This window comes from Echinops telfairi, unplaced genomic scaffold, assembly GCF_000313985.2.
Source record: "Echinops telfairi isolate 266 unplaced genomic scaffold, ASM31398v2 ScPeMD7_4;HRSCAF=17, whole genome shotgun sequence".
NCBI lineage: Eukaryota > Metazoa > Chordata > Mammalia > Afrosoricida > Tenrecidae > Echinops > Echinops telfairi.
In genome coordinates, this window is record NW_022103900.1 from 20,276,403 (window position 1) to 20,298,795 (window position 22,393).

General features: G+C 41.1%; 1 pseudogene; it reads left to right on the top strand.

Annotated features, from left to right (window-relative positions):
- Nucleotides 1–217: 217 nt before the first annotated feature.
- On the top strand, nucleotides 218–781 carry LOC123522582 (annotated as a pseudogene).
- Nucleotides 782–22,393: the final 21,612 nt, after the last annotated feature.

Sequence of the window (22,393 nt, forward strand, 5' to 3'; positions counted from 1 at the left end):
ATGAAATACTCATCCTGCATGATGTGGTCTGAGGGGATGTTTTTAATTGGGTCACGGTTCTCATCTAATAAGAGGAGAGTTTCCTTGAGGTGGTTTGTTTCAATCTTTATCTTACAAAAAACAAAAGGAGACAGAAGGGAGCAGAGAAAAAAGAGCCATCAAGAAAGAAGAGTCCGCGCTTGGCGCTCCCTTGCTCTTTCTGCCTTTAGGTGCCGCCACAATGGTTCCCGTGAGCCGCCTGGCTGATGCTCTCAGGAGGGTATCACCAACGCCAAGAAGAGAAGCAAGTGCCAAGTTCTCGTCAGGTTGTGCTGCAAAGTCCTTGTCCGGTTGGTAACTGTGATGGCGAAGCACAAGTACATTGGCGAATTTGAAATCATGGGTGATCACAGAGCTGGGAAGCTTGTTGTGACCCTCACAGGCAGATCAGCCCCAGATTTGATGTGCAGATCAAAGATCTACAAAAGTGTCAAAATAACCTGCTCCCATCCCCCAGTTTGGTTTCATGGTGCTGACAACCTCGGCAGGCATCATGGACCAAGAGGAAGCAAGGTGAAAACACACAGAAGGAAAAATCCTGGGCCTCATTTTTAAGAGTCAGGAGGGGAGCATGGATTTTGGAACTGGGGTCCCTGCTCTGAAAGCCTCCTCGATCCAAGGAAGATTAATGACAAGACACGAGGCTCTTTCCAGGGAACACCAGGCTCACAGATGTGGAAAGGAGACAAGGAACTCCCCCTTAAATTGTGAGCTGACACAGAAAGAAAACCTTGCTGTGTAGCTGGTGCCCTTGATTTTGACCTCTATCCTCCTAAAGTGTGCAAGAATAAATGTCTGTTTGTTAAAGGCCTCCACTTGTGTGCGTTACTTCTGCTGTACCAACTCTAAATAACTAGGACCGATGTTGTACCAGAAAACTGGGGAGCGGGTCTAACAGAGACCTAAAATGTGGAAATGGTTTTGTAAGTGGGAAATGTGGGAAGGGAAGATTTTAAGAGGCACTGGAGACATGGCAGGTCGAATTATGAAGGTCAAAGGCAATCCTAATAAGGACTCCAACGGAGGGAGGAGAGCTGGAACACCAGAAACAGTATACATGATGGGAAACAGTGCCAAATAAACGGCAACAGAAGAACGAGAAGAACACTTCTAGACAGCGGTGGAGCTGCCCCACAGAGCAGGAGAGCCGAGTGTCTTCAATCAGGAGGGTTTCTGGTAGAAGGGGTTGTCTTCATGCTCTTGTCCGGGGAGCGACACTGACCCATCCATGAGGTTCAACCCCTGAGTGCCGTTAGGCCAAGACTTACCGGCACTGTGAGATGTCCCTGGGCACTTCTGGGTAGAACCCAAGAGTTTTCTAATGTGTGAGCGGGCAGGGCAGAGGCTGGGGGAGTGCAAGAGGTCCAAAGGGCCAAGGGGAAGAAGCTCCAGGAAACAGCAGTTGAAGATATGTGAAGCACGGGAAGCAGAGTTGTCTTGGTCTCAAACAGAAGGACCACGAATTCTCATGTCTCAGAGGATGGAACCACAGCCTGTCAGGGAGTCCCAGTGGGTGGGACCACAGACTTTTAGCTTTCAATTTTCACCAACTGATTTTCAGAGTGCAGGGCTACACTCTGCTGTCCAAAGCTGAGGGAGAAGAGTTACTTTGTGCAGGAGGAAGAAGAAATTGAACCAGGGTCACAGGAGTGCTGCCGCCCTGAGATAGACTACGATACTGGGGTTGCCCAGAGCCTTTGGAGCTGAATTGTCACCCCAGTGTGTCTGAAAGGAGGAATTGAAGCTCAGGGCTAAGAATCTAGACAGCATGGTTAAGACCCCGTGACTGGATGGTTGGACCCCTGTGTAGATGGTCTTAGAGAACGGAGGCTTAGTTTCAGACTGAAATTGCCCTGCTAGGTTTCAAACTTGCTTATTAGCCATTACCCCTCTTTCCCTTCAATAGCTCCCATTTTTAGTGGAATGTCTACCTTGTACCTGGTTCCACCAGTGTACTTTAGAAGCAGGTAACTTGTGTTTAATATTTACATATGAGGAGAAATTTGAAGTTGGAATGGATTAAAATATTTTGGGATGATATATTGGAATGAAAGTGTTTTTTGCATGTGTCTAGACAAGGACATAAGTTTGATGAGACTAATCATGGTTGTGTTAGACAGGGTACTCTAGAGGAACAAGACCAGTACACTTATGATGATAGATAGATAGATAGATAGATAGATAGATAGATAGATAGATAGACAGATAGACAGATAGACACAGCACGATGGAATATTACAGACAATTAGTCCACACAGCAGTACAGAGGGCTCAGTTCAACTCACTTTCGTGGAACAGTTAATATACTGGAAGTCCTTTAATTCATGAGGGCTGCGGGGTCCAATGTCAAGGAAGCAGACAGTTGAGTCTTCCCGAGGACAATGCATGCAGTCTGGCCACAGGTAGCAAATAGCAGAGTGGGTCACCAACACTCAGCTGCTCAGGAGCTTAGCTAAGCAGGCCTGGATGGGCTATTGAACTTAAGCAATGCAAGACGACAGGATCCCCTAGCCTCAAGTTCAAGCGATATATATACCAAGCAGTGTAGCACAGCAGGTCTCAAAGGAACCTCAAGCTCTAGTGACACAATCCACAGGTTGGCCTGGCCCACAGGTATTGCAGCTCACAAGTTGAAGCAGAACTAGCTAACTCAGCCACACCTGGTTGGATCATCTGAGAGCAAGGGAGAGTGGGGCGGTCCTTGCAGAGTCATTTATCTCTTTGCCCTCCAATCAAACTGCAACCTTATTAATCCCATATGTTCCTATTGGTCAGGTTGGTACAATAAACCTACCTATCACAATGGTGGATAGTTTGGATGGAAAAATAATAGATTATATTGTGTTCCCTATAAATATGTGTCAACGGTGCTGGATTATGATTCCTAATGGTTGTAGGCTTACACTAGTATACTTTACTTGATCTCTAGGTTTTAATATCCATTGCCATGGCTACCCAGAACTTAATGACAAAATTCAAGAATAAAGGGTTTAATACACAAGTTAACAATTGCAATGCCAGTGAGGAATGCTGCAGGGAACCCTGTTCACAACTACAGTTGAATCTTGTCAGTATCTTCTCCACCTTCCTCCCAGGTCATTTGGTGGGAGTTAGAGAATGACTAGAAGAGTCACATTAGATAATTCACTGCCCTGAAGTGGCTTTACAGTTAGGTAAGGGATGCAATGAGGCCCCACGAAATGATATGCGATCAACCCTGATCTGATGTAAGGGATCCCGGATAAAAAGTGAAAAAAATGAGAAAAGCAAGAAGAAATTGAGTCCCCCAAATGATGAAGAAAGAGTAGTGGAATGAAATTTTTGGACCTGGGCCCATGAAGTGAAAATCTCCTCTACCGATGGTAAAAGAGATTCCAAAACACATGGAGATCTCCTAGGAATACCAGGCCCACTGATGCTGAAAGGAGATGAGGGCCTTCCTTTGAAATTAGGATACAACATGGAGAGAAACCTTTCCTTGAGACCTGATCCACAGAATTCCACCTTTCAGCTTCCTAAAGTAAAATAGAATACATTTCTGTTTATTTTAATTCATCCACGGGGTTGATACGGTTATATCAACGTGATGGGAGCTGGGTGGATTCAGAGCTGGAGTCCAATCTGTCAATCAGGTGGTAGCCCGATGATGCCTCCTTGAGGTTGTGGTCTTTTTAAAAGAGAGACACTGGGGATTTCTTTCTCGCTGGCCCTTCCCCCTCCTTGCTTGTTGGGATTCTGTATCTGCCTCCAGAGGATATTGACTCTGGGAGCTCTTGGTGCCCTGCGATGTCTTTATTGACCTGGGTCTATGAAACTCTGTGCCCAGTGGTCTGCGACCTCACTGCTTGCCTCTTCTGCTTCATTGGCCAGCAACTACACGAGTTGGAAGAGGGCTCCTGTTAGCATTGGACTCATGGACTTGAATTGGACGGGGCTGGTTGCCTTCTTGATATAAAACTCTTTCTTATACATATATGAGTGTCACGGGCTTTGTTTCTCTAGATGACCCAGCCTATGAGAGGGTATCTCTATTAGCGCAGCAGTAACTAAGTAAGACCTTTAAAAAAATTAGTGTGGAGTGCATGTATATGCAATATTATATATATATATATATAAAGTAGAAATTAACAAGAGTATATTCACACCACCTTGAAATTATGATAAACAGGAGTTATTTGGTCAGTTGTATTTAGAAAGATCATTAAAATCTAGAGAATGGAGAAAAGGTGGACAAACCATGCAGAAAGGACATTGATTTGGAAGATATTGTTATAATTCAAGCAATAAATACTGAAAGCCTGAAGGAATGGAGAAAAGTGCACTTACTTGGAGATAGTTAAGAGACAGAATGGATAATGGATGGTGAGTATATTAACAGGAAATTTAAGCAAATGTGGACAATACAGGCAATATCAGGACAACTAAGAAAATGAAACAAGGTGGAATTCAGCCATAGAACCAATATTCAAACTAGTACAAACTGGCACATTTGTGGTGGAATAAGCTCTTGGTAATTGAGTATTTGGGTAGACCAGGGCCATGTAAAGTTGCTAAAAAGTAAAAGTCACTACTTGTTCATCTGTTTGTCATACTGTGCTGGCTTAGACTTGCTCTGCTACTGGAAGCTATGGAACAATAATCTCACCCGTGGCAGACAGATTACACATGAGGTTTCAGACTACAACAGACCAGAGAGAAGCAATGGAAGTCTACTTCTGAAAGTACTTGTCAGTGAAACCTTATGAACAGCTGTTGAATATTGTACGACATCAGACTGAAAGATGAACCCCTCAGGTTAGAAGACACTCAAAGTACAACTGGAGAAGAGCTGCCTCTTCAGAGCAGAGTCAACTAAGGGCGTGTAGAAGGAATAACCCTTTGAGAATTTTCCTTTGCTGAAGCGACAAGACTCTAAATAAGAAGAAAATTCTGAAAATGTCTTTTCATAATCAGAATATGGAATATACAAAGTATGAGTCAAAAAAGTGGAAGCTGCCACAAATAAAATGCAATATATAAAGATTAGTTTCTTTTGCATTCATAGTGAACTAAAAGGGATGGATATTGGTTGTGCTGAATCTGACACGGATGTAGTCTACCAGGCTGGAAATGATAAAATAAAGAAAAATGCCAGCCCATTCACTGTCAAAAAGAACATTTCAATTTCTGTCCTGAACACAGTGTGATCAGTGATAGGATATTATCCATATACCTACAGGGAAGACAAGTTAATATGATTGTTTTTCAAATGCAGATACCAGTAACTAAAACTAAGAATGAAAACATTGAAGAATTCAACCAAATTCCACAATTTGAAGTTACACAAACATGCAGTTAGGATGCATTGGTAAGTACTGGTGATTGGAAAGTGATTGCAAAGAAGATGCACTGGTGGTTATACACATATTTCTCAACAGCTAAAATGCACAGGAATCCAACTGACTAGCTTTTGGAAACAATTGAAAGACTCAATATTATCTACCAAAACAAGGCTAATGTCCAACTCTGGACATAATCCAATTAAAGATAGAGTGGAAAAAATTAATACAAGTCAAAAGAACAAGAATAAAACCTTACGTATGTGTCACTTGACTTTAGAGACTATCTCGAGATAACATTTGACACAATGAACACTAATAACCAAAGACAAGATACGTTTGTGGTATGGCATTAAGGAAATCATACATGCAGGAAGGAAACGTTCAGTAAAAAGAATGAAAATACCAACATTGATCTCAGGAGGGATTATGAAATTTGCTCTTGAATGTAGAGACTAGATGAGAGGAAGAATAAATAATGAAAAGAGCTGAACAGAATATTCCAAAGGGTGGCTTGAGAAGGCAAAGTAAACAACTATAATACATGTGCAAAGACCTGGAGTTAGAAAACCACAAAAGAAGAACATGCTTGGCACTTCTCAGCTGAAATAAGAAATTGAACCTGCGAGTGGCAGGGTTAAAGGATTCGATGGACAAAATACAGAAAAGTGTCAAAAGAAGATGAAAGAAATGTACAGACTCAATATACCAAAATGAAAATGGTCAATTTTCAACCATTTTAAGAGGTACCATATGGTGAAGTCCCAGCTGCACTGAAGGTAAAAGAGAAATGTAAGGACCCAGGAATGGACAAGGGAAACAAAACAAAACAACAGTTGAAATGTTTCAACTGGATGCAGGCTTGGTGATACTTACTTGTTTATGCCAAGACATTTAAAAGACAGCTGCTTGGACAGCTAACTGGAATGTACCCATTCCAAAGAAAAGTTACCCAACAGGATGCCAACATTATTTAACAATAGTATCAATAGTATGCACAAGTACAACTTTAAGGATGATAATTTAAACTGTGTCAGAAATACATTAACATGGAACTGCAACATTCAAACCAGATTTGGAAGAGGAAATGGAATAAGGGATAGCACTACTGACAGTAGATGGATCTTGGCTGGAAGAAGGGAATAGTAGAAAGATATTCACCTGTGTTTATTAACTATGCCAAGGCATTCAGCTGTAGATCATAATAAACTATGGATAACAGTGTGAAGAATCGGAACCCCAGAACATTTCATTGGGATCATGAATAATCTTCACACAGAGCAAGAGGCAGTCATTCAAAAGAACAAAAGGCTACTTTGTGGTTTAAAATCAGGAAAGGTGTTCTTCAGGATGGTAGAGTTCACTACACTTTTTTTATTTGATATGCCAAACAAATGATTTGAGAAACTGGACTATATGAAGACTTCAGCAGTAGGATCAGAGGAAGATTTGTTAACAACCTGCAATATGAAAATGTTACAAAATTGTTTGCTGAAAGCAAATAGGATTCGAAGAGCTCAAATATGAAGAAAGACAATAGCCATCAGTACGGATTGCACCTCAACATACAGCCAAAACTAAACTCACTGTGACTGAGTCGAGGCCAACTCAGCAACCCTGAAAGCAGGAGAGAATTGCCTCTGTGGGTTCCTGAAAGTGTAACTCTTCATGGGAATAGAAAGCCCCATCTCTTTCCCACCTCAACATGTAGAAAACAAACTTCTCACCAGCATTATAATAAACTGAGAAAACATTGAAGTTGTCCAAGATTTTATTTTACTTGACACAGTGAACATCCATGGAAGTTGCTGTGAAGTCGTTCAATTAAGTGTTTCATGGGCAAATCTGCATCAAATGGCACCTTGAGAATGGTGAAGAACAACAACGTCACTTTGAAGACAAAGCCATGTAGTGTCAGTTTCCCCAGACGCACGGGGCAGCTGTACAATGAATGAGGAAGACCAAGGAAGAAGCAATGCTGTTGAATCAGGGTGCTCGCCAGGAATATGGAAATACCCTGGACTGTCAGAAGAACGAAGAGATCTGTGTAGGAGAGGGACACCAGGAAGGTGCCTTAGAAGATAAGATGGTGAAATGGTTTTATGTAATTTGGTAATGTTATCAGAGAGGCCCAGTCCCTAGAGAAGGTCATTATACTTGAAAGACATTAAGGAAAATGGCCAGGGAAAAAAAAGAGGAAGACATAACAAGATGGATTGGCATAGTATTTACAACAATGGGTTCGAATATAGTCAGGATTATGAGAATGATGCAGGAGTGAGTAGTGTTTGGTCTGTTGTAGTTATATAAGGTCACTGGGAGGCGCCACCAAATTGGCAGCATCTAATAACAGCAACAGCAACGAGGATGTCATCAAGTGAATTACTTACAAATAGTGAAACATCAAAATCTACAAAGGCGATATGCTGCCCTGCTTTCAGGGAGTTCAATGCAAATTGCATTCCTTGTCTGATTCAGTCACAAGGTGGTTGTAGCTGCTTCAACTCATATCTACTTTTTTTTTTTTAACAGCCACCTGAAGCACTGTCCTCTCCCCTACTCAGAGAAGGAGTAGTGAGCTTGTTTAGCTATGCCAATAGTACCCAGAGACACTCTACCAGTATACCTTGGCCCAAAGACCCTCAGCTCTGGACCCTCAGGTGGGCAAACCTAGCTCCACCAATTCCCAGGGGCACCTCACTTTTCCAGGAAGCCTTATGCCCCCAAATACACAGAGCTCTCACAGCCAGTCATCCCACAGTGCTGCTTTCATGGGGATCTCTTGGTTCAGCTGCATTTGCTGCCACCATTTCTCTCCCACTATATCTCATTGTTTCTTGCGATCCCCGGTGCAACTGCTGTCTTCTGGTTTTAGAAGGTACCCAATGCAGGGTCCCTGGGTTGAAAAGTCATCTTCCACCCGCCTCTGTTTTCTTGGTGATAGTGAGATCCCCCTGCCACCTCTTAATGGCCCATCTTAAACCTAGTGGAATAGAAAAATTATCCAATCTTCATATTAGGGGTTTGTACATCTTATTTACATGATCTCACCACCATGGGTGTCATGCACGTTAATTACATTATTAAGGAGAATCTTTTTAACACTGTATTGCCATAAAATTCACATACAATACAACTAAGTTGTTTGATAATATTAAGAAGAGTTTTACAATCATCACTCATTCAAGTTTAGAACATTTTCTTCTTTCTTGGGTTCATTGTTATTAACTCCCCATATCCTCCCAACCTCCCCTGACATACCCCCAAGAAAACATTAACATTAATCCAGTCACTGTCTTTATAGATTTACCTATCTTGGATTTTGTATACAGAAAAATATACATAAAACAGCAATAATAAAAGAAAAATAAAATAGAGAATAACCTCAATCAAAAAAAAAAAGGATCAGGAAAGGTCTGTTTCAGGGATGCATACTTGCACCATATGTATTCCATCTGTATGTTGAGCAAATAATCTGCGAATCTGGACAATATGAAGAATTTGGCATTGAGTTAGTTAATTGTGCCAGCCTGGCCAATAATCACTTGTGGGGCTAATTGAAAGGTGGAGGGATAAATGGGTGGTGAGCCTCGCCCTTTCTAGTTCTCGGGTCTCTTGCTTTGTGATGGTCGCACCTGGGTGCAGCTGCCTTAGCAGTTCCCTGCTTCAGCTTGCAAGATTGACTTCCTACAAGACATCCCCAAGTAGAAGCTACATGGACCTATCCCGATGCAGCCCTGGGTGCTAGAGCAGCCGTGTGGAGACCCCTGCTAGTGCTGAGATGCTTGTTCATTCACTGACTCAGCTTTCCTCCTGCAGTTGGCATCATTGCCTCTGTTTTGTGAGGTGGAGGACTTTGTGGACTGGTGTTGGGTTAATGGGTTAATGGGTTAATGTTGGACTTGTGGGCTTGGGCAGCATTGGGTTGGGCTGTTTTCATGATGCACATTTTCTTTACATAAAACTCTCTCTTATACATGAGTTGCTGTGGATTTGTTTCTCCAAAGTACCTAGACTAATACAGGCATCAAGATCAAGTAAAACTAATTAACAGCATGAGACGTACAGATTGGAGGAAAATTACGGATCTGAGATTTGCTTGCTGGAAGTGAAGAGGACTTAAAGCACTTAATGATTCAGTATTCGATATAGTATTCAGTATAGATTGTACCTCAATATAAAACAAAATTTCTCACATCTGGACCAGCAACAAAATCATGAGAAATGGAGAAAAGATTGAAGTTGTCAATGTTTTGCCAAGATTGAAGCAGTCAAAATACCAAGCAACACATTGCATTGGGCAAAACCTGCTTCAGAAAAGGAGCTTTGTAAAATGTCTAAAAGAGAAGAAAAGAAATCACCTGGAAGACTAAGGCAAGCCTGACCCAGACCACAGTATTTTCAATTGCCTCGTTGTGTGTGAATGCTATACAGTGACTAAGGAAAATGAAAGAATTGATGACTTTGAACTAGGTCACTGGCAAAGAATATTGACTATACCATGGACTGCCAGAGGAATGCACTCATCTCTTGGGGGAAGTGAACAGGAATAGTCCTTTGAAGTAAGCAGAGCCAGACATTGCTTCTGGTGCTTTGACCCAGAAGGACATCACGCTTGGGTTAAGTAGAAGACCAGTGAAAAAGAGGAATAAATGTGTTGTTGACACAGAGAGTGAAAATGAGTGGATTGACACAGATAGTGTAATACGAGGCTCAAATATAGAAATAATTTTGAGAACAGTTCAGGTCCCAGATGTGTTTTATTCCATTTTACGTGGGGTTTTTATGAGTCAGAACTGCCTTACCCCCATCTAACAACAGCATTTAGAATCCAACTCCTTTAAATCCACAAATTGCATCCCTTTAATGAAATCTGAAGAATGGGGTGTGTTGGTCAGCTAAATGTTCTGTTCCATTTTCCTTTTATCTTTTCCTACCAGCATTTTAACTCTCAGATGAAGGTTAAAGAATCAGCCCCTTGAGCTGCAAACAAACTGGGGACAAGTGTGAGTTGCTCATGTAGACAGAAGGTAATACGTCTAATGGATTCTACAACTTAGAGAAGTTGATATATGAGGATGTGGATATCGTGAGAGATACACAGAATGAACTCAGTGAGGAAATGTGAATCATGCCGCAAGGCCTAGGATGCTTGTGACGTAGTCATTGCACAAAGACTTTTTTGTTGCCCTCTACTTTTGGCTTCGTAGTGAGGTTTTTCTTTTGGCAAATGATCTATCTTAATATTACACAAGGAAGCATTGTATGGACAGTGCATCATCAGAGTTCTCTTGTTTTATAATAATGTGAGGAAAAGAATGTGTGCAATATCAAACACTACAGTCCTGAGTATAAATAGCATTCCTTTGTTGCATAAATGTAAAGTAATCATGGAAAGCAACAGCTTGGAGCATTGAAAAGATGGAAACTTTGCATCTTTGGGAATTTATTCCTGAGCTCTTAAAAATAGCTTGGTTCTTCAAATGATAAGTTCACATAAATAGTGAGAATATTAATGAGCGCTGATTTCTGTTTAGTGTTTTATATGTGTAAGACTTTCCCAGGGACATTATGGATCATCTGCCTACATCTTACACCTACTAAAGATATTGGTTAAAATATTAACCACGTTTTCCAGATGAGGGGATAGAGGTTTAAATGTTAAAAGTTTTACACAATGTGGTAGATATATAATTGTTTGTCAATTTGAGGGTTAAGAGTGTAGGGGTGGAGTCTAGCTTGTCCATCAGATCATAGCCTATGAGGCCTTTGTGTGGGCTTGGCCTTCTCCTGAGTATACTGGGAAATCCAGGACTTCTTCCTTGGAGGTGGGAGACTCTCTGCGAGACATAGCAGCTGACAAGACACATGGACCCACCCTGATGCCAAGACCCCTGCCAGCACTGAGATGTTTCCAATGACACTGGATCCAAAGACTTTCTACCCACTGGCCTGTGATCTTCTACATTCGGTGTCATTGCATGTGTTTCGTGAGTTTGAAGAGGACTTTATAGATTGGTATCGGACATATGACTAATATTGGACTTATAGACTTGGACTGGGTTGGGATGCTTTCTCAATGTTCAAATGTTCTTGCATATTAATCTCTTATACACATATGTGTGCCCATGAATTTGTTTCCTTAGTCTACCCAGACTAACACACAAAAGATGATACTTCTTTTTTTTGAAGATCATACTTCTTGATATAAAATTTCAAATCAAATTAAATGATTATCAAATTATCAACAAGAATATATTTTTTATTTATATGTGTTTAATGTATTATTTATTTCATCTATATTTCTACCAATATAAACATAATACATGGTTAAATCATATATGCCCCTGTGAACATCCTTGTAATTTCCTTTATATTCATAATGTCTAAATGTATTAGGGGGCATCAAAAGGTTAATGGAATGTTCCATTGTCATTTACTTCCATTTTCCCATATTCTTTTTGAAGTCTCCTCATACAAATATTGAATATACACATTAAAAAATGTTTCTTTTACTATTGGTGAATGTGGTTAAAAAAAAATTGGAGATCTTCCAAAAGTCTGGGAACTAAAACAATACAAATTTCAAGGTGTGATAGTGAGGTTTATTGTGCCAACCTGGCCAATAGGAACACACGGGATTAATCAGGCCACAGTATTATTGGAGGTAAGTTATCAAGGGAGCTTTATCTCAGGTACACCTCACCGTGAGTTCAGAGGGACCCCGAACCCATCCTGTCTTTATTCCCCCAGTTCCAGAATGCATCAATATAATAGACATACTTAGTAACTGTCAGAATCCCCATATTAGGTCTGTTAAATGTGGAATAAGGCTATTATTGTAGGAAAGGCCAAGTCGACACCATTAGAACTGCCATTACCTAGGAAAATAGTAAACAAAAAGCAATATCACATTCCTGGAGGGACTGCAGAGATTTAGAGCCACCATGAAAAACCTGAAGGATGCCGGGGTGGAGAATTCTACCACATCCCTGTTTAATTCACCTATTTGGACTGTGAAAAATAAGATGGATCTTAAAGAATGACAGTGGATTATTGTAAACTTAACCTGGCGGTGACTCCAAATGCAGTTGCCATTCCAGATCTGATTTCATTGCTTGAGCAAATTAATATTTCTCCTGGTACTTTGTATGCAGCTAATGGTCTGGCCAAGGCCTTATTCTCAATACCAGTCTCAAAGGATCACCAAAAGCAGTTTGCCTTCAACTGGCAGGGGCAACAGTACACTTTTACAACTCTCCCCCAGGGGTACATCAACCCTTCTGCTCTTTGCCATACTTTAGTTCAAAGGGACTTTGGTCACCTGTCTCTTCCACAAAATGTCACACTAGTCCATTATATTGATGACATTATGCTGATTGGACCCACTAAAAAGGATGTATCAATGACTCTATATTCATTGGTATAACATTTGCATTCAAGAGGGTGGTAAATCAACCCAACGAAGATTCAGGCACCTTCTACCTCAGTAAAATGTCTAGGGGTCCAGTGGTGTGGGCATCTTAAAATAGTCCTACTAAAGTGAAGAATAAGTTATTGCATCTGCACCCCACCCAACAAATCCCTCATTTGGTTGTTCTAATCCAACCTATTTATCAAGTGACACAAAAGGCCTCCAATTTTGAGTGGGGACCAGAACAAGAAAAAGTTGTGCAAAAATTTCAGGCGGCAACTGATCCAATTGACCCAACAGTGCTCCCAGTATCAACCGTAGATAGAGGTGCAGTGTGGAGTCTTTGGCAGGCCCCTATTGGCGAATCACAGCATAGACCCTTGGGATTTTGGAGTGAAGTCCTGCCATCCTCCGCAGACAACTACTCCCCTTTTGAAAAATAGCTGTTGGAGCCACAGAGTCAACATGAGGACTGAGCTGCCCACCATGAACTGGATGTTTTCTGACCCACAGAGTCATAAATAACACTCCATCGTTAAATGGAAGTGATATAGATGAGCTAGAGCAGGACCTGAAGGTAAAAATAAGCTGCATGAAGAAGTGGCCCGAATGCCCACTGTCTCCACTCCTGTCACAGTACCTTCCGTTTTCCAGTCTGCACCTATGGCCTCCTGGGGAGTTCCTTGACTGGAGAACAGAAAAGTCAGCCTTGGTTTACAGATGGCTCTGCACGATATACGGCTGCCACAAGTGGACAACAGCAACACTACAGCCCCTTTCGGGGATCTCCATGAAAGACAATGGTGAAGGGAAACCCTCCCAATGGGCAGAACTTCGAGCAGTGTACCTGGTCATTCAGTTTTCCAGGAAGGAGAAATGGCCAAATGTGATTCCTGGGCTGTGGCTAATGGCTTGGGTAGATGGTAAATGTATTGGAAGGAACATGATTGGAAAATTGGTTACAAGGTGGTATGGAGAAGAGGTATGTAGGTAGAATCTCTGAATGAGCCAAGAAAGTAAAGATAATCATATCTCATGTGAGCACTCACCAAAGGGTTACCACTGAAGAGGAGAACTTTAAGAATCAAGTGGATAACGTCACAGGTACTGTGGAAACCGGCCTCCTCTTTCCCCCACCACTCCTGTCTTTGCCCAGTGGGCACATGAACAAAGCGGATATGGTGGCAGGGCTGGAGGTTACGTGTGGTTGCAGCAACATGGATTTCCACTCACCACGGTGGATTTGGCCACTGCCACTGCTGAGTGCCCCATCTGCCAGGAGCAGAAGCCAACATTGAGTCCAAGATATGGGACCATTCCTCAGGAGATCAGCCAGCAACCTGGTGGCAGTTTGATTATATATGACCACTTCCATCATGGAGGAATTTGTTCCAGTATTTGTTCTTACTGGAATAGACACCTACTCTGGATATGGATTTGCCTTCCCTGCACACAATGCTTCTGCCAAAACTACTGTTCGTGGACTTATCTACCAGCATGGCATCAGACAAAGTATTGCTTCAGATCAAGGAACTCACTTCACAGCAAGTGCCGTGTGGCAATGGGCCCATTCCCATGGAATCCACTGGTTGTATCCTGTTCCTCATCATCCTGAAGCAGCTGGCTTGATAGAATTAAAGACACAATCACAGTGCCAGCTTGGTGGCAACAACTTGTGGGGCTGGGGCAATGTTCTCCAGGAAGCTGTATATGCTCTAAACCAGCAGCCAATATATGGTGCTGTGTCTCCAAAAGCCAGGATTCACGAGTCCAGGAACCAAGGGGTGGAAGCTGGAGTGACACCACTCACTATTACTCCTCATGATCCACTTGCAGCATTTTTGCCTCCTGTTTCAGCAACCCCATGCTCTTCAGGCCTTGAGGTCCTAGGCCCGAAGGAAGGAACTCTTCCACCTGGGAACACAGCACTGATTCCACTGAACTTGCAGCTGAGAATGCCCCCTGGCCACTTTGGGGTCTTCATGCCTTTGGATCAACAGATCAGAAAGGGTGTCACTGTACTGAGTGGTGTGATTGATCCTGATTACCAAGGAGAAATTTGACTGGTGCTACATAATGGAGGTAACGAAGAATATGTCTGGAATCCAAGAGATGCTGTAGGCCACCTATTAGTACTATCATGCCCTGTGAATAAAATAAATGATAAACTACAGCACCCCAAACCTGAAAGGAAGTTTAATGACCCAGATCCCTCAGGAATGAAGGTCTGAGTTACCCCACCAGGCAAAGAACCAGGGCTAGCTAAGGTGCTGGCTAGGGGAAATGGGAATATAGAAAGGGTAGAGAAGAAGGTAATTCTTCTACCTGTCAGTTGCAAACGTGATAAATTGCAAAAGCAAAGCTTGTGATTGTCAGTATTTCTTCTTTATAAGTGCTTATTGAATATCTTTCCATTGTTCACATACAATGTACCAGATACATTGTATTCAGATACAATTAGATTCAGTGTTTTAATTTGTATGTATAATAGATGTATGCTAGGTGTGTGATTTCATTAATGTCTGGAAGTTATGCATGCCTAAAGATTGTGTAAAGGTGCCAAATTGGAAAGGGGTAGACTGTGACAGTTAGGTTTATTGTGCCATCTTGGCCAATAGGAACATGTGGGATTAATCAGGTCACAGTTTGATTGGAGGTCAAACAAATGACTCTGAAAGGCCCGCCTTCCTCTCTCTTGGTGATTGGATTGTGCTGGTGCATGCTGCTGATTTAGCTAGTTCTCTGCCTCAACTTATGAGCTACATTACCTGTGGGCCAGGCCAACCCATGGATCGTGTCACTAGAGCTTGTGGCTCCTGTGAGACCTGCTTTGCCACACTGATGACGCATACGTCGCTTGAGCTTGAGGCTGGTAGATCCTGTCACCTGCATTGCTTGCCTTCAATACCCCATCTGGGCTTGCTGTGCTAAACTCCCAAGCTACTGAGTGTTGGTGTCCCACCCTGCTGCTTGCTGCCTCTGCGCAGAATCTGCTAGCCTTGCCCAAGGACGAACTCTACTGTCTGTTTCCTTAGCCTTGAACCCGGCAGCTCATGTATGTTGAGGGACTTCCAAAATATTATCTGTGCCATGAAAGTGAATTGAACTAAACCCTCTGTACTGCTGTGTGGACTAATTAGCTGATAGTTCTTCTCACTGTGTAAACCTATCCATACTCACTGTATAAACATATATATATATATATATATATATATAGCATATATGCTTGAGTATAAGCTGACCCAAATATCAGGCGAGGCACCTAATTTTACCACAAAAATTGCATTAAAATGTGCTGAAAAACTCAGCTTATACATGAGTAAATACAGTATGTATGTATATATATATATAAATAAAATCTTAAGTGTCTTGGTTTCAGTTCTCTAGAGGATCCTGCCTAACACATAGGCTTGAGAATAATATTCTGTTTTCCGAGAACATCTAGGAAATGGCAGTAGCCTTCAGAAATGTTTAGTCATAGTCTCCTGATTGTGAGTAGAAGCTTTTTGGTCCTGAGCTTCAGCTCCACCTCCCACCTTCTTCTGGGGTACTAACTCTGTTTCTTCATCTGCTTGATAACCACGGCCCTTCACCTCTAATGTGGGGGCAAAGTTGTTTGCTTCTCAGGCTAATGGGACAGGACCACCACCTTCCACAATGTAGGCAAGGCCGTGGGAAGTGCGGATGGCTCAACCCTGGGAGCTGATGATACACTGGTTGGTCTGCCCCCAAGTCTGAGATAAAGTGGACACTTTTCCTCCTGTTCCCTGGCAAAGTTGCCGAAACACAGCAGTCTGCAAAATATCACTTACTCCCTATTCCTGACTTTGTCCTCCCCTCCTGTCTGTACACAGCTTGGCTAACGTATTAAGGTTTCTTTGTGTGACCTCAGATAATTGTCAACTATCCCTTTGTGTGGAATCCTGTCATGAGATGCAGCCAACACGACAGGAAGTGTATATAAACCTGCCTGGAATAAAGTTGCTCACGCTGGAGTATCTATTGCTTTAGGAGTCCTGCATGCCTCAACTGTATCTTATCTTTTCTCCATAAGCTTTCTCATTGTAGATCATGCCCCTCTTGGTTCTATTCATAAGATAAGAGCTGGTCTAGATTACCCTCACACCCTGATAGCCCCTATTTACTGCCCTGGGCAAGGCAGTCTCATCTCTTCCTCTGTGCATTAGTCCCATGCCTTTGTAATACTTTAGTGGTAGCCCTACATTTTGAAGCCAATTTAAAAAAAAATCCAACTGAAACTTCGAAATGGTGGCTCGTGTTCTGAAATGGAGGCAGCGCTGCTTCCCGTGAGGATTTAAGGCGTTGCTACAGGTATAGTTCTTTTCTTCCCTTTGAGGACAATATATGTAGCTCATTTGTCTTGTTTCCTACCTATAAATTTCTAATAAGCAGACAGTGTTCTGTTTCTTAAATTATTTTTCTGTCCCTTTCAGTCTAAATTGATGGATTTACTACCATCAATCACAGGCTGAATCTAACAAAAATGTATAGCTATATCTGTGCTAAGTGTTCTAAGACTAATGACATATGTCATTAGTTTGTGCAACAGAATTTTCCAAATATTTAAGATCTGTTTTCCTTTTGAACCATTCATTTTAAAGTCCATCTCTCTCCTTTCACATTTTACTATAAGTACCATCTATAAACCATGTGACCCCCTTAGGATCTTGCTTAGGAATATCCTCAAGTTCATCATTTCCACGTCCTGTCTTCCATTAAACGTGTACACAATTCTGACAAGCCCTTCACCCTTTCTCCATCATCCAGTCACATGTTCATCATTGCCTTTTCAATGCTTATCAAAAGCGCAGTTAACATTCACATTTCCAAAAATATTCTGTCAGCAACATATATATATTTTCTAAGACTAGAGAGTCTTTCGCTATAGCTCTCTCCACTCCCTTCTGGTCCTTGATTAGATTTTTCTTTGATATATTTAATTCTACCAACAATCACTTCAAGGTCATCTATACTTTTACAGAGTAGAATTGCCCAATAGAGCTTCCAGGCTGTAAGTCCTAAGGGACACAGGAACCATATCTTTCTACTGTAGAGTGGCTGGTGGATTCGAACTTCTGATCTTCCCATCACTAGCTGAGCATTTTAACCACTGCACTGCCGTGGATCCATCATTTGCCTAAAGTAATTGGGATTTAAAATACATCACAAATAAAGGATAAGCATACAGTGGGAAACCAGGAATCATAGTCTAGTCAAATTAACATGTTTTGTTGGGGGGTGGGTGGGAGGTTGGCAATTCAGTGCTTAACGGGAGGCTATCAGGAAGAGCTGTTGGACAGCCTTGCATGGCACAGTCTCAATAAATGAAGATTTCCCCCCAAGCCTGGACTATTGTTGAAAAATTATTATATAGAAAACTAGATGAAGAAAACAGCTATCACAAATACCTGATTCCAACAGGATTCCATTTTACAAATAAGCAGAAAGCCTGGGTTGGATTTGGTTTTATTCCCTCATCTTACAGGCACCCTCCATGCTCCATTTTTCTATATATTTTTCTTTTCTTTTCTACCCTTCCTTCCTACCTTTTTTATTTTGTCCCTTCCATTTTTTTGTTGTTTCTTTTTGTTTCCTATTTCTTGGTAGTTTTATTTCACACTGAATCTTGGTGAAAATTGAGGGAAATGGTTTTGGGAAATTTAGCTATCATTTTATAAAATTACATTAACTGTAGAAATCATGTTGGGTATTTGAACTGGTATGACAACACACTTATGTCAGTCTGCATGCATATGTGTTACATTTAGAGCAATTTTAGCTAGGTGCATAAGCATCTAAACTCCTTATTACTCATGTATCTTCTAATATAGTCATGTCTATCAAAACTGTTTCTATATTGTCGGAGAAACTTTTAATTACAAAATTATCACAATGTAAAACTAATGTTTCTCAATATATCCTCCATCTAGATATGTAGGTTATATGGCCCTCTCTCTAATTCTTCACAAAATAAATCTGCACTATTTGATTTACACTGTGTTAAAATGGAAGATTTGGTATCTTCAAGAACCTTGAATTATATTCCCTTTCAGTGTTCTTTGAGTGTCTAGACCAAAAGAAGTATGAAGAAGAAATACCAAGACTATAGGGTAAATGGAATGCAATTTCCCAGTGAATTTTTCATAGGGTAGCCCATGATACCTTTAAAAAATGAGCAGATACTTTTTCAGGATGGAAACAATGCTTCAGTGCAATCTTCTTGGTCTTTTTCTCACCAATGCAGTTTTCAATTTTTAAAAAAAATTTCATTCTGATAAGCCCTCATATTATCATGTGTTCTTTTCAGAAAATCTATCAGGATTGTCTCTTAGAATAATAATAATAATAACCAAGTAGTCATCATATACTTCTGAGGTCACCTGTCTGTTTGAAATTTAATTGTCGCAGCAGATCCCCTCCAGCCACCATTGTTTTTTTTCCCCTGCTATTGTTGATTATTTTACCACAGTTTTCCATTTAGTTTTGTTTGTGTGTGTGATCTAATTGTTACAAATTCCTCTAATTTCTCATAGTCTGGGAATATTCTTATTTCTCCCTCATATGTGAGTAATGTATTTGGTGGATATAAGATTCTTGACTGGCAGTTGTTTTCTTTCAAGACTTTATGTATGTCACTCCATTATCTTCTTGCCTGCATGGTTTCTGCTGATAAATCCAAGTTTATTCTAACTGGTTCTTTGTATGTGACTACTCTGTTTTCTCTGGCTGCTCTCAGAATCCTTTTCTTGTCCTTGATATTGGAGAGTTTTACTGTCTTGCTGTTTTTCTTTCAGGTTCTATCCTGTTTGGGGATCTCTCCTGGATAGTTATCATCCGTTTTTAAATGCAGTTAGGGAAATTTTCTCCCAAGTGATCTTGTACTATATTCCTTGTTTATTTGTTGTTTCTTCTTGTTCTGGGTTCTCAGTAGGATAAGTTACTCTGGCTAGTGGAACATAATTCTTAGGTTTTATGTTAGGATGGGTTCTCTAGGGGAGCAAAACCAGTGATACTTGTATGTGCTGTATGTAAAAAGAGATTTATATTAAGAAATGGCTTGCACAGTGGTTAGCAGCTTTGGAGTTGAACCCTCACAATTCCTTACACTACAAAATTAAATGCTGATAGGATCATTATGATGGTAATGTCTTAAAATTAGTATTCTCTAGTTTACCTGTGTAGCTTCTAAAATCTATTGTAACTGCTCCAGAGAACTCACAGACAAAACTCATGATTATAGGGTTTATTAAGGAATTAACAAGTTGTAATGCCAGTGAAGAATGCTCAGTTTTGAGTCATTTATCAGGCCATAGTACAAAGTTTTGTGAAATCCTAGAATAAATTCCCAAAGGGCATACCACTCTGCTTTAAGCTTCAATCTAAAGACATTCAGCTTAAACCCCCTTGGTCAACAAACCCAACTCCCTAAATTAAGCACCCAGAAGCACTCTACCTAAGCCTCAGCCTAGAGACACTGAGCTCCACTTGCATGGGTCGGCAAACCCAACTTCCCCTAATTAATTGCCCAGAAGCACCCCGCTCCACAAGCCAGCCGCCTGAACTAAAGCACTTGCCTTTACTTCTTCATGAGTTGGAAAATTCATCGCTCTGTTCTATGAACTGGCTCCTGGTTCTGCTGCTGCTCCTCTTCCAGATCCAAGAGGTTTACTCTGCAGGAATCTGAGTTCCAGAGTCCACACTCCACTTCTGGCTCTTGCTAGTAGTCCAAGCTTCCCCTGCTTCTCAGAAGACTCGTTTTATACAGAGCAGGATGCCATTCTAGGGAATCCTATTCACAATTATGCACACGTGAACCTTATCTGTATCAACCCCTAGATTTTGGCTACATTTACTGATCCACTGACCCTGCAGTGATCCATTGGGTTTCTGTTGGCTGACTTTTGGAAGCAGATCACAAAGACTTTCATCATAATCTATTTTAGTCTGGAAACGCCACTGTAATCTTTTAAATTTCAAAGCAACAAACAAGCTTCCACTAAAAGGTGGGTGGTAATGAGGCATGAAGTGCACTGGCAAAAATCAAACGTGGTTTTTTCCATGGGATTCAAGAATTCTACCACTGAGCTACTGATGTCTCATAGTTCAGTGCATAGAAAGTTATATGTTCTGTTAATTTATTTCTAAACAAAACTATGAAAAATATGTTGTTGCTTTTTTATAAAACTGGGATTTCAGGTTGGATAGGTCTGAAGATACTGGTTTGGGAGATTAAAAAAAATTAAGTCACTGCTATCAAGTTGATCCTGACTCATAACAACCATCTAGACCCAACTTTCCTAATGCCGTGACCATTTAATGCAATTCCTCATTTTGTGGTGACCCCCCACCCCAACCATAAAATTATGTTTTTTTGCTACTTCATAACTGTAATTTTGAGACTATTATGAATTGTGAAAGGGTCATTTGGCCCCCAAAGGGGTCGCGACCCACAGGTTGAGAACTACTGGTAAAGGTTTCCAAGGCTGTAAATCTTGACAGGAGCATAAGGTCTCCTTTTTCTCCCTAGCAGATCTTGGTGGATTTGACCTCTCACCTTGTCACTAGTCATCTGATGCTTACTAAACAGTGCCACCAGGGCTCTAAGTTGAGGCCTGGAGCATTTGTCAACAGCTGGCCATTCCAACATCAAGTGCTCCACTCCTTCGCTGTGTGTCTGATGCTGTCAGGATGCCACAGCACAGACCAGTTTTCCCGAATATGCTACTCTGTGCGAGGCTGTCGTTCTTTTCATGAGTCTTTTTTTTTCATAAAATTCTGTTCAAACAAAAGAAGCCTTAGAATTTTCACTCTCTTTCTTGGGCTACCACAGCATTTTGCCCTTTTTGCCAACACAGCACCCCTAATTCTGTCTTCCCAATTAAATTGTGAACTTCTTAAAGGGCAGGAGCGATGTTTTCTTCATTCCCAAAGGCATGGATTGCCTTTTATCCATTTCTATATCCACAGTATATAACTTGGTTACCAAAATGAATTATTATAGATCACTTATTCTATAACATTGTCATTTTCAATGACCTAAATAATATATGTTATAATGCATAACGTTTATATTGATTTTTACATTAAAAATCCAGAATATGTGCCTCTATATCCATAATTTTAAAGACTACATCCTTCTGAGGTGACCTCGTCTGCTATATACTCATAATCTTCTCTTCTCTAGTTTTCCACTATCCTACGTATGCAAATATTCATTTGTGGCTTCAGTTACAGTGTTAGTCTGGGTAGACTAGAGAAACAAATTCATAGACACTCATGTGTGGATAAGAAAGAGCTTTATATACAAGAGCAATTGAATATTGAGAAAACATCCCAGCCCAGTCCAGATCAAGTCCATAAGTGTGATATTAGCCCATATACCCAATACCAATCTATAGATTCCTTTTTAGACTCATGAAACACATGCAATGACGCCAAATGCAGGAAGTTCACTGGCCCGTGGTTGAAGGTCTTGTGAATCCAATGGTGTTGTAAGCATCTCAATGATGGCAGGGATCTCTACGTTGTTCCTGCAGCTCCAAAACTCTGACTGCCTCAGGGTAGCTTCATGTGGCTTCTCCTTAGAAACGTCTTGCAGGGA